General features: G+C 36.3%; 2 protein-coding genes across 7 annotated transcripts in view; one reads left to right on the top strand and one right to left on the bottom strand.

Annotated features, from left to right (window-relative positions):
- LOC135220524 (voltage-dependent L-type calcium channel subunit beta-1-like) overlaps positions 1-12500 on the top strand; it is a 590813-nt gene that overhangs the window by 35061 nt on the left and 543252 nt on the right. The gene's annotated exons all lie outside the window — the stretch shown is intronic.
- The window catches only part of LOC135220526 (protein bric-a-brac 2-like), a 485115-nt gene that overhangs the window by 363026 nt on the left and 109589 nt on the right, over positions 1-12500 (bottom strand). The window lies entirely within an intron of this gene.

Raw genomic sequence — 12500 nt, 5'->3', positions numbered from 1 at the left:
CAATTGGTGGGAGCATATTTACAATGGCAACAGTAATTTCCCCAATGTCAAAATGCATCTGAACTTATGAACTAATAGAAATTATGGTAAATATCATTATATGTTTTCAAGACAAAAATTCAAGACCTTTTGATAAACGGAATTTTCAATGACTCTCGCCTTCAGCTTTAGATAGAGGGCCTCGAACTACCGAACGGTTGGGGAACAATGAATTTCCAGCGACTCTCACCATTCGGTTTTTGATAGAGATGCCTCGACCTACCGAATGGTTGGGGAACAACACATTTTTCCAATGAATCTTGCATTTCTGCTCTCGATAGAGGGACTCGAACCACAGAGTGGTTGGGGAACGACAAATGTCCAGTGACGCGAGCCATATAGCTCTCGGTATGGTTGGCGAATGAAGATTTTCCAGCGTAGCTTGCAATTCAAAGAAGCTCGAACGACGGAATAATTGAGGAATGATGATGATTTTTCAGTGAAACTAGTCAGATGGTTCTTGCCAAGAGAACTCAAACCCTCAAACGATTGGGGAATGACACATTTTCAGTGACATTCCCCTTTCACCTCTTGACAAGGAGACACGGACCACGAAAATGGTTCAGGAATGATGATTTTTCAGTGATGATCCATGTGGCTGTCGACCCGAGAACTTGAACCGTCGAGTGCTTAGGAACGACGAATTTTCAGTAACACTTGCCATTCGGCTCTACAGGGGATATTGTTACGTTCATGACTTATTTACTATACACACACCCCCACACACAAACACACACACACACACTCACCCACATATATATATATATATATATATATATATAATATATTATATATATATAAATTATAATATATTGTATATATAATATATAATATATTATACTATATATAAATGTATGTATGTTATGTATGTATGTATATTAAAAACATACACCATAATGCAAAGCATTCAAGAAAAATTAGAATAATGGTGTTCCCTTGAAGCTTTTCAACTAAAACTGAAACATAAAACTTGGCGCAGGCTGTAAAGGATATTTGGATATTGGTGGGGCAGAGAGAGAGAGAGAGAGAGAGAGAGAGAGAGAGAGACCCAGGTAATAAAAAGTTTCGGTACAATGATTAGTAAACCAACAACAGCACCAAGACTATAAAATGTTGCGGCCCATCTTACTTGAACCCTTCGCCGCTTCCTTAGCCTATCCTTGACGTCGTTCTCAGTCCCTGCCTCCCTAACCCCTTTCTCGTGCCCAGCTATGGTAGACTCTACATCCTAGAGGCCTGGCTAAGTATCTCAACCTCCAGTCGTAACCTCTATCCTATCCATAACTTTTACCTCGTCCGCACATCCCTCCTCCATATACCCACTTATTTCATTCTGGTCCTCATCTTTCTCTTTTGCTCCTCCTTCCCCTCGTCCTCCTCCCCCTCCTCTCTCTCTCTCTCTCTCTCTCTCTCTCTCTCTCTCTCTCTCTCTCTCTCTCTCTCTCTGTGTGCCTCCCCTTCCGATACCTTGCACACTCTCTTATGACAATAATATTTCGCTCACTTTCAGTGAATGGTTTCTATTAATCTTACTCTTACATCAAACGTCAGTCTTCCCGTCTGGACATCAAGAAGAAGCAAAAGTCGAGAGAAATCGAAAACTTTGGAAAGAGTTGTGCAACACCAAAGTTTATCTGCATGTTTACATGCGATTCTTATCATTGTTTATCATTACAAATGGATCTAGGACCTCCTATTTGCCATATCAAAATCAAGTGGCTCAAGTAATTGCACCATATGGACGCAAGAAAAGTCTCATGATGGTATTGTTTTGTGGGAATTCACATTACCTTCGACCGTAGATACTCCCGTTGTAATTGATCAGGGCTCATCCGAAGGTCTCGATGAAAGAGGTTCTCATGGGAGATCTTCTCGCACCCCTGATTATAGTAGACTTATTTGGTCAGATCATTTAACAGTCTCCTATAGTGAGCGGTGACTAAGCACGCGTTAGCTAGGTTCATTCTAACCCTCTCTGATGCCCTAATATTGAAAGCCTTATTTGAAGTTCATATCTAAATGGGAAATAGTCGAGTTACAAATAGCGTCGAACTGTTTATCGTTAGCTGAAGATAACTGAGTGCGATTACACTGCCCTTTTATATCCATACCTGAAAACGTATTCCGAGTAAATGCTCTGTGAGGACTCGGAGTTGTCAAATCCAAAAAACAAAATAAAGAAATAAAGAAAATGGATAGAGCACTCTCTTGGAGAAATGAAGAGGAGAGGAAGTATGGAAAAAATCCCAAAGCTCAACGTTAGAAGGAAAAGAAAGTTACCTAGCCCAGGCGTGGAGGACTCTTCACTTCCTTTATAGAATGCAAGGTTTCAGTGTATCGCATCTTGAAGCTGTTATATATGTCTACATCTCGGTCAGTTTTCTTCCACCCAGACCAGTGTTCTTTGTGGTTCGGCTCAACTAGAACCCGTGTCAGCTAAGAAGAAAAGTTCCAGACAAGCAAAGTTCAGTTATGGCAAAAGAATGCCATTTTTCTCTCTACTCAACGAACGTTGAAAGGTAGAGGCATTTCGTAGATACCGTGATAGGCACTCAATAGTAAAAAGAGACCAAATAATTACATTACGAGGATCCGTGCGAGATTCAATCACTTTTCCCTGTATCCGGGTATAAACTTAGTGCTGTCCCAGCTGTTTACACACACTCGTTACTGGAAGGTTTAGCTTTGTAGGCGATATAACTATTTTGAATACCCTATATAGAGCCGCTATTAACTATCACATAAAATCACCGTCAGGCTGAAGATCTTTGACAGATTAAAAATCATTTATGTTCGGTGAAAGTGCACCAGAATATCGATGAAAAATGAAATGAATACGACATTTCCAATGTGGTGATCTAGTGAAAAAGTTCCATACTCCTAATCGAAACCCTTTTCCAACAATATGGATCTCAATTCAAAGCCAACGTCCATACGGTAACGTTGGCAGACATCTTCCGACGCAGCCAAAACGATATCATCGTCACTAATTCTGAGTGAGGTCAACATCGCTGCAATTACTGACACTAAATCCTTTTCAATTTTCAACGTGTAATGGCATTACCCAAGTCCTCAGCTGCCGGGATCATCTTTCAAACTAGATCACGGTATTCAAAGAAGTAAACAAAATCCTAGGAAAAATGGGGATGCATATGCATGTATATATCATGGTCTAAAATTTAGTTATTCAACTCGTACAAACCACTTCTGATGACATTAAAAAATCATCAGTGGACTTCTGGGCCAACACCTATATTGCACTGGTGATCAAACATTTTTATGTATCAGTTACAGAAGTTTGAAACTACCAATTTTCCAGTCTGAAGAGGACATTCACGGATAGTGTAGGGTAATTGGCCGTAAAATACACAGAAAGCTCTGTTTATCCTTCTCACTGAAGGGAACATTGAAACATGTGACCAATTACAGTAAAGTATTTTAATGGCATCATCATTAAACGGTTGTAAGAATGAATTTTTCTTTTTGTCCAAAGAAGAACTAACGAGGGAAAGTGGTTTTTAAAATCTTGTTTATAAAGATTTAAAGCGAATGTTTACAGCTCAAAGCTCGCAACCAATTCAGAGAAACAAATAAAGTGCTATTGTTACATTTATGGCCACCAAAGAACTGCCCTACCTTTTATTTCCGACCTGTACACAAACATTCGCGTGTGTGTGGTGTGTATATATATATATATATATATATATATATATATATATATATATATATATATATATATATATATATATATATATATGTGTGTGTGTGAGTGCGTGCACGCGCGTATGTGTGAATTTCTTATCACATCACCGTGACATTTGATATAGAAACATTGAGCTACAGACGTAATTCAATTTCCAATTTGCGCTCCTTCGAGAATATCGCTGAAGGGGAATTATAATTGATCAATGGTTTCGGTTCTTCCCCAAGTGCCTCGAACATTCGACAGTACAACCAATGACTTCCAGTCGACTTTAAAAACAACTGAGTTATCAAGAGAGGTACATTATATATATATATCTATATATAGATATATATATATATATATGGTATATTATATATATATATATTTATATATATATATATATATAGTATATATATATCATATATATATAAATATATTTATATATTATATTATATATACTATAAAAAATTTATATATATTATTATATATATAATTATATATATATAAATTATATTATATATTTTATATATATACACACACACACACCACACACACACACACACACATATATATATATATATATATATATATATATATATATATATATATATATATAGTAATGGCCTAAACCCCAACCTAATAGATATTTAATAAATCTCTTCCAAGAATCCTCTAAACATCCACTGATGTCCACAATGGGTGGAATCGGTTATAGAATTATAGGAAGTGTGCAAAATCATTCAAGGGAAACAAACAAACATCAAGAAAAACAACTTAATATTTGATACGTATCAATAAACACCAGATAGTCATGACACCTGAACCTTTTAATACAATAAATTAACACCAAATACCATAATTAACAAAACCAAAATAGAATCACACTAGTTACGACAGAAGGCAAAACACTTACGCCAAAAAGGGGGCCCAGAAAGCTGGAAAGGATTGAAAAGCACAGAATATATTTCTCAACGTACAGGCTAACTTATCCATATAAATAAGGACTTTAATATCCCGTCGTGATCTCCTCAAGGCGGGAACGACAAATCTCCCCGTCTCACGTCCGAATGATCTCTGATCGGAAGGGCTCACGTAGGGCCCAAACAAGCTGCGGTGGTGCCAAGAAATGCTGGTCCTGGCCGGGACAACGAATAATAACTCCTTCGCCATAAAACAGGGAATACTAAGTCCACCCTGACAAAGTGCCTGAGCCAGAGGCGAAGATGGATGATATAATCTTTCAAGTATCCAGAGCGCGAAAGCAGCAGGAAGACACCCTCAGATGCAGTTTACTTTCCCGTCCTCACAGGGCAAAAACGATGTTTTCAAAGAGGCTGGGCTTCTGCTGCATTTCTTGAAAAGAAAAGCAAAGCTGAGACCGCTTGTCAACAAACAAAAGGCCGGTGAGGAGAATTTAACAAAGTTCTTAGGAAACAATGCCCAAGTGGCTTCATACAAAATTTACATCAATACAGATAAATTAATGTACTAAAGTAATAAAATCATAATAAAAAGGGCCTAATACTGAGCACACACACACACATATATATATATGTGTGTGTGTGTGTGTGTGTGTGTGTGTGTGTGCGCCCGCGTGTGTATGAGTGGAGAAAGGAAGAGGGCGAGATGCACAGATAAAATCTAATCTCAGAAAGGGATAATCGGATTGTTTGGAATTGGATGTAATATCACATAATTTCTAGTTTGAAGCAAGTGGCTTCTTTAAATAAATCGCTTCTTCCATAATCACCATTATCGTTATTTGTATTGCAGTATTTTTCTTATTATCTATAGGTAAAACCAGTCTGCCAGTGTATGACCTCATATGACCTAAAGAAAAAATGAATAATCAGATTGTAAATGGAGCGGAATACTGCAAACAGAAAACTATTCTTTATAGGCCGCAAGTATTTCAGTGGCTGGATGGTATTACGGGAGGGAAGGGGGTTGGGGGAGCGTCGTCTGTCGCAGTCTAGGAAATGATGAAGCCGCCCTTCACTGTGGCAGCAGCATCCCAGCCCTCACCTGGCCTGGCCTATGTACTATGTGCCTCCTCTAAATGATATGGAATGAGGGATCGTGATATGGCAATAGCCGACCAGGCTCCTATCCTCTCTCTCTCTCTCTCTTCTCTCTCTCGCTAAAGGGTTAACAATAGTAGTAGTAGGGGGAGGAGGAGGAGGAGGAGGAGGTGGTTGGAGAGGGCGAAGGACCAGGCATGTGAGGCTTAGGCCTTTTAGATCAAGTTGCCATAGAAAAAAACGCCTTGATTCCAAACCGCGTTGATTTAATGTTTCGTAGAATTCCTTCTACATCATTTCCGAGTGGGATTGTCTATTAATATATGTATATTCAGTATAATGGAGCCATTTTCGAGAGCGTTTCCAGCAGAGTTGGAAAATGACGTGTTTTGACGTGTGTCCGAAAACAACATTGCTTATGATCCAAACCAGGAGAATTTGGGAGAGAAAAGAGAAGGACGGGGGGGGGGGGGGGGGGGGGAGGGGGGGGGGGGGGGGGGCAAGATTGAAGGAGGAGAGCGGGAAGGAATGTAGGTAAGCAGACCTTGTTCCTGCCCTCTTTCCTTTGATCACGCTTAGAGAGAGTTTTGCATTTGGCTGATAAGAAGGAAAAGACGATAATCTGATTCGAAGAATATCTTTCGTAGGGTAATTGCAAATGTCTATGATTGGAAGTTCTTAAACATGAAATATCTTCACCACTATTTTACTCAGCAACACCAACAAAACCACTACCACTACCACTGTTACACCCAGGGGTAGGTACCACCCATGCGCAGGAAAGGGTGCATTATCGTCCCAAGATCACATAGACGGCGACACAGGGAAATCTAATTCTAAAACGGTTTTTACAGCTTCAGGAGATAAGGCAAATATTTCGCTTCTATCGGCATTCAAGTCAACGCGCCTGACAGCCATGACGGTACTTCACTGACAGCAACAGAGGCCTACAAGGCCTATACCTACTTTATCTCTCTCTCTCTCTCTCTCTCTCTCTCTCTCTCTCTCTCTCTCTCTACAAATAATTTATGTTTTTGTATTGATATATGGAAGATAAGCAGCTCTACCTACACGCGCACATACTCAGAAACTCGTGGGAAAAATTACAAATAGAGAAGCAAAATAAAACGCACAATTTTGTAAAAATTGACATACGTAAGCCTGTGTGGACGAGCCTGAAGTTTCGTAGATATAAAACCAAGAATGAAATTAATCAAAGAGGTGTGTGTAGAATAAGAATTAGCATGAGCAAATCACGAGAAAGATTCTGAAGTCATACAACTAGCGACCACTTTTTACAGGAACACCAGTTCGAGTCAGAAACCGTTCCTTTTCACCTATAATCCAGTCACGGCAATAAATCTTTTGAACGTACGAACGAAAACTAATTGCATGAACTCATCAACGAATAAACCTTACGAATCCACTCGTCTCTCTGGGGTCATATAATTTAGCGTTTCTTAGGGGCAAGAGCAATGACAGCAGATAGAATACATTCTCTTGAAACACGAAGAGAGAAATGTATTGTTTGTTTGTTATCGATAAATAATAACAGATTACCACATCTTTATTATAATACTGTGACTACCAGTCATTATCCTCACTGCCTCTAAGGAGTATGCGAGAAAACATAAAGAAAAATATGGATAAGAAAAAAGGTTGAATCCTGCCACCAACCGTCAAGTTGGTAGTGCCGTCGTTGCGCATCATGCATTCTCCCTTTTGCCCCTGTGTGTATAGAAAATATATATATTATATATATATATATATATATATATATATATATTATATGTGTGTATATATATATATATATATATATATATACTATATATATATATATATATATATATATATATATATATATATATATATATATTTATATGTATATATGATATTTAGCCAAAGCCACAGGAAAAATATAATAAGGAGTACCAAGAGCTTTCGTGTTATTTCAACACATTTTCAAGGTACAATACAGTGTACCTCGAAAAAGTGTTAAAATAACACGAAAGCGCTTGATACTCCTTTTATTTTTCCTGTGGCCTTGGGTAAATATATCGCCACGCGCTGTTTAGTGACATATAAGCATATATATGTGTATATATATATAATTATATAAAATTCAAAATGACGGTAAGGCTATTCCTCAGTAGCACAAAGAAGTAGACAGGTAAATGAATAGAACAAATTCTTGAGACAACAAACGACCTCACTGAGTACTCACAAAACTTCCAAAGGTTCACTGGACCAGAAAGAGGAGCAAATTAGCAGAGCAAAGCGGCTGAATCTGACCCACGATCTCCGCGACGGGAGGCTCTCTCTGTTCTTGAGGTCAAGAACGAGGCATAGACACGCAGTCCAGCAACCTTCGAGAGCAAGGTCCGAAATACTTTGTGTAAAGGGCGAGTGTAAACTATACCTTGGAGTAGGAACCTGAGACAAATTTAAAGAAAAAAGATAACTTAGACAAATAATAGCATATGTTGACATCACAACCCACGAAGGATATTCTGAAAATAAGAAGAAAAGGATGAAATAGTTGAAATAATGGAATACATACATTATATGTATACCACATATATCTACTATACATATACATAATGTATGAATGTATGTTTGCATGTAGTATTAAGATCATGTACTATATATATATATATATATATATATATATCTATATATATATATATGTGTGTGTGTGTGTGTGTGTGTGTGTGTGTTGTATACATGTATGTATAATTTTATGATACCAGTGCTTTAATGAACCTTTTATACTTGAAACCTATCTATTTTTAACAGAAAATTTATTTACATAATGTATGAACGTATATATTCAAGTAGTATGTATGTATGTAATATATAGAATGTATCCGACAGGCACATGTACAGCAGACATCAACTATATCTATCTTCAGAGCTGGAATATTTGCGTCTGTCTCTCGTCTCTTAGCTTCTAAAGCAGTCAGCATCGGTTCGAATCCCGCAGGGCCGTAGCACTCTTCAACTATATAATTCCCTTCAGGTGTATGTTAATGCCAAAGTATGAGAACTGGATATTTGCGGATTACTATTCGCCAATATATTATATATATATATATATATATATATAATATATATATTATATATATATATATATACATATATATATATATATATATATATATATATATATATATACATATATATATATATATATATATATATTATATATATATATATCTATATATATATATAATATATATATATATATATATATGTATATATATATATATATGTGTGTGTGTGTGTGTGTGTGTGTGTGTGTGTGTGTGTGTGTGTGTGTGTGCGCGCGCGCAGCTGAAAAAAACCACACATGCATCGTTCTATTGCTCATAACCCGGCACCAAAGAACCTATAAGAAAGAGTAGCTACATTAATATATTTGAAGTAATGACCACATCCGCACTGCACTCCTCCACTCCTTAAACCTTGAAGGTCCCCCAAAAGAGGTCGGCCAAACACAAATATGTGCGCAAAAGCCTTCTCCAAATCATGCCTCAGTCAGAGACCTCAGCGGTCCAGTTTTTGTGCTATCTAAGATAACACACATAAACATGTACGCAAACGGATCCTCCTCACTTGTATATACACTGCCTAGTACGTGTGCGTATACTGCACGCTAATCAAGTATAAGGTTTATGAACCTTTATGTCATGTATTCGGCCTACAGAACATACACCAACGGTAACAGTAAAAAATAACAGCAGAGAGGAGAACACATGTCTAAGACCTTTATCTGTACATCAACTCTTCATAAATCATCTCTCTCTCTCTCTCTCTCTCTCTCTCTCTCTCTCTCTCTCTCTCTGTTTGTATATATGTATATATATTAATATATATATATATAATATATATATACTATATATTAATTATAATATAAATATATATTATACTATATTAATTGTGTAAGAGCTGGTTTGTAAATATACTTGCATAGTTTATATACTGTTGCGTCTCATGCTTTTTGTTATGAAAATTCCTATCTATCTAAATCCATTCGTCTACTTGGATATTGATCACACGAGTCTATAAAGGAACCTTCGCTTGCATAAATTATAAGGCAGTTTTCCCAGAATCATTTACACTTGCAGAAATTACAACGTTTCAGAATATTCATTTGTTTCGGATTCATTAGGACAGAAATAGCGGTAATGGTATCTATTTCTTATTTACTTAGCTTCGGAAGTTTTCACAGGACACCAAGGTTTCATTTTGAATACAACTGTCAAATTCTGGCTCCCATTTGTGTCTTCCCATAGTCTCTCAGTTTTTCTTTTTTATGACTTATACGTAATAGTAACTGCATCCTAATAATCATTATTTGCAATGACACAACGAAAGTCAATACAAATGTTTCCTATGTTACCATCTATATCCTTATGAAAACTTACTCACTTTTGAAAGAAAATATACTTTAAACAGTTAATCTAAAGTGAGTAATAATGGATGGACAGCAGGAAAATATTAAAAAAATGACCTTACAATGTCCGCTGATACTTTCAAATCTTTGCTATTAATGAAGGTTATTACAATTTTACCCTTTACGGGTTTCATTAGAAGCAAGAGCCCGTGTCAACTTACAAACTATGAAACATTTTTCTTACTTTCTCAAATAAATTATAGTTATATATTTTTCATCTTAATAAATCATTGAATGTCATCATTCCCAATATTCTCCTGTTCGCGTTATCATCACTACCAGCCATTTCAGATTTCGTTGGCTAAATCTCCCACATTATCATCACATGTACAGCGAGCGCTCTCAATCGATAATAGCAACATAGTTAAAGGAAGACTAAATCAAGTTCATCTTAAATTGCACGTCATTGAGTCGTTAGCCATCGTCATTACAACGTATTATGGCAACATATGAAATCTAGACAAAAATAAAGAGTATATTTGTGAAATCCAAAGAAATGCACAGCAAAACAATAGAAATAATAATCATAACCAATAGAACATTTACTTTCAGATTACTTTTTCACCAGACGCAGACATGAGGCAAAAGCAAAACTGAACCATTGTTCGACTCTTGAGCTGATATGAAATTATGACCGTTCAATCATTCTATTAAGTCAGATCAAAATAATTGGAATTTCAGGAGTTCAAATGAAGATCCAGTGCATTACTACCCTAATACAATTCTTGCATTTTGATAATTCACTTAAATTTTATTCATTTGTTGATTAATTCCTCAATTTATCTGTTTTTCTTATAACTGGCATCCTTTCTCTGTATTTACCATTATCTTCTGTTACTTCTTTCGAATGAACACCATATTCTCTGGAAGCTTCAATTTCAAGTCAGTGGACCCTGTGGGCTTGTTCCATACGAATATGGTTCATCATCTGAATATTAATAATAATTGAAGTACCAAGGAGGGTTAGGCTGCAGTCCATATGGAAATTGTCACTGCCTTATGCGAGATACACACTTCCTTCTGTAACTTTAGTACCACGTCAGCTGGACCTCAGTCACTCATACAGGAGAATTATAGCCTGAGTATAGAAAAATCAGAGGGAAACAGATACACAATTATAAAGCTTGTTCTACGTTTATGTACACATGAATAAAAAAAACATGTCTTTTTCTGTATAAAAAAAACAAACAAGGACGATATTCACATGTAGGTTCATACCTATACACAAACATCTCTTCCTATGTTTAAACTAATGTAAAGTGAAGATATTGTGCTCTAAAAATCTGGTAGCAAAAAATTGCGCGACAAGTTTGCAGAAGTCAACCCACGCAATGAACAACTAGAAGTTGCCGGTCAGTCCTCATTCCTAAACAACACCAAGAAAGTACACTCCCATACCAGGTTAGAGAGAGAGAGAGAAGAGAGAGAGAGAGAGAGAGAGAGAGAGAGAGAGAGATTAAATAAAAGTGCACTCCAAAACCTAGAGAGAGAAAAAAATGCCTTTCGATACCAGGAGAAAAAAGTGCCCACCGATACCAAGGAAAAAAAAGTACCTTCCGACACCAGAAGAAAAAAAAGTACTCACCAATACCAAAAGAAAAGAAAAGAGTACTCTCCAATACCCTCCGATATCAGGAGAAAAAATAGTACTCACCGATACCAGGAGAAAAAAAGTTCCTTCCGATTCCAGGAGGAAAAAAAAAAAAAAGAGGAAAAACACTGACGTGTTCCTTTAGTTTTCGTTAATAGTTTGCGAAGAAGTTCAGAGGAATTTTCGGTGGGGCAACCTTCACAAAAAAAAAGAAAAAAAACTGCACTTCACATATATGCTACGGAATACAGAAGACTAAACACCCAATAAATAAGGGAAAGAGAAAACAGAAAGTAAAACAAAACCAGGTTAACAGAGGATAAAAAAAAAAAGCAAAAGAGGTACAAAGTACATAGCAAGAGGAGAAACAAACAAGGCATTGCAAAGCTCAAATGCCAAACCAGTCAGCCTAACCAAGTAGCAAGGGCCACTTTTTTTAGGTTTCATTAGTACTAGCAACAGGTACTGAGAGTCTTGGACGACCATCGTAGCTACACACGAAGATATATTAAGCATTATAACCTAATCAAACACATACGTGTATATATATATATATATAATATATATATATATATATATATATATATATATATATATATATATATATTAAATAATATATATAACTATATGTATATATACATACATATATATATATTATATATGTATATATATATATATATATATATATATATATATGTATTTGTTTAT

This window comes from Macrobrachium nipponense, chromosome 2 (assembly GCF_015104395.2).
Source record: "Macrobrachium nipponense isolate FS-2020 chromosome 2, ASM1510439v2, whole genome shotgun sequence".
In the NCBI taxonomy this organism is placed as follows: domain Eukaryota; kingdom Metazoa; phylum Arthropoda; class Malacostraca; order Decapoda; family Palaemonidae; genus Macrobrachium; species Macrobrachium nipponense.
Note: the sequence above shows the minus strand (reverse complement) of the source record. Positions and strands in the feature narration are given on the sequence as shown.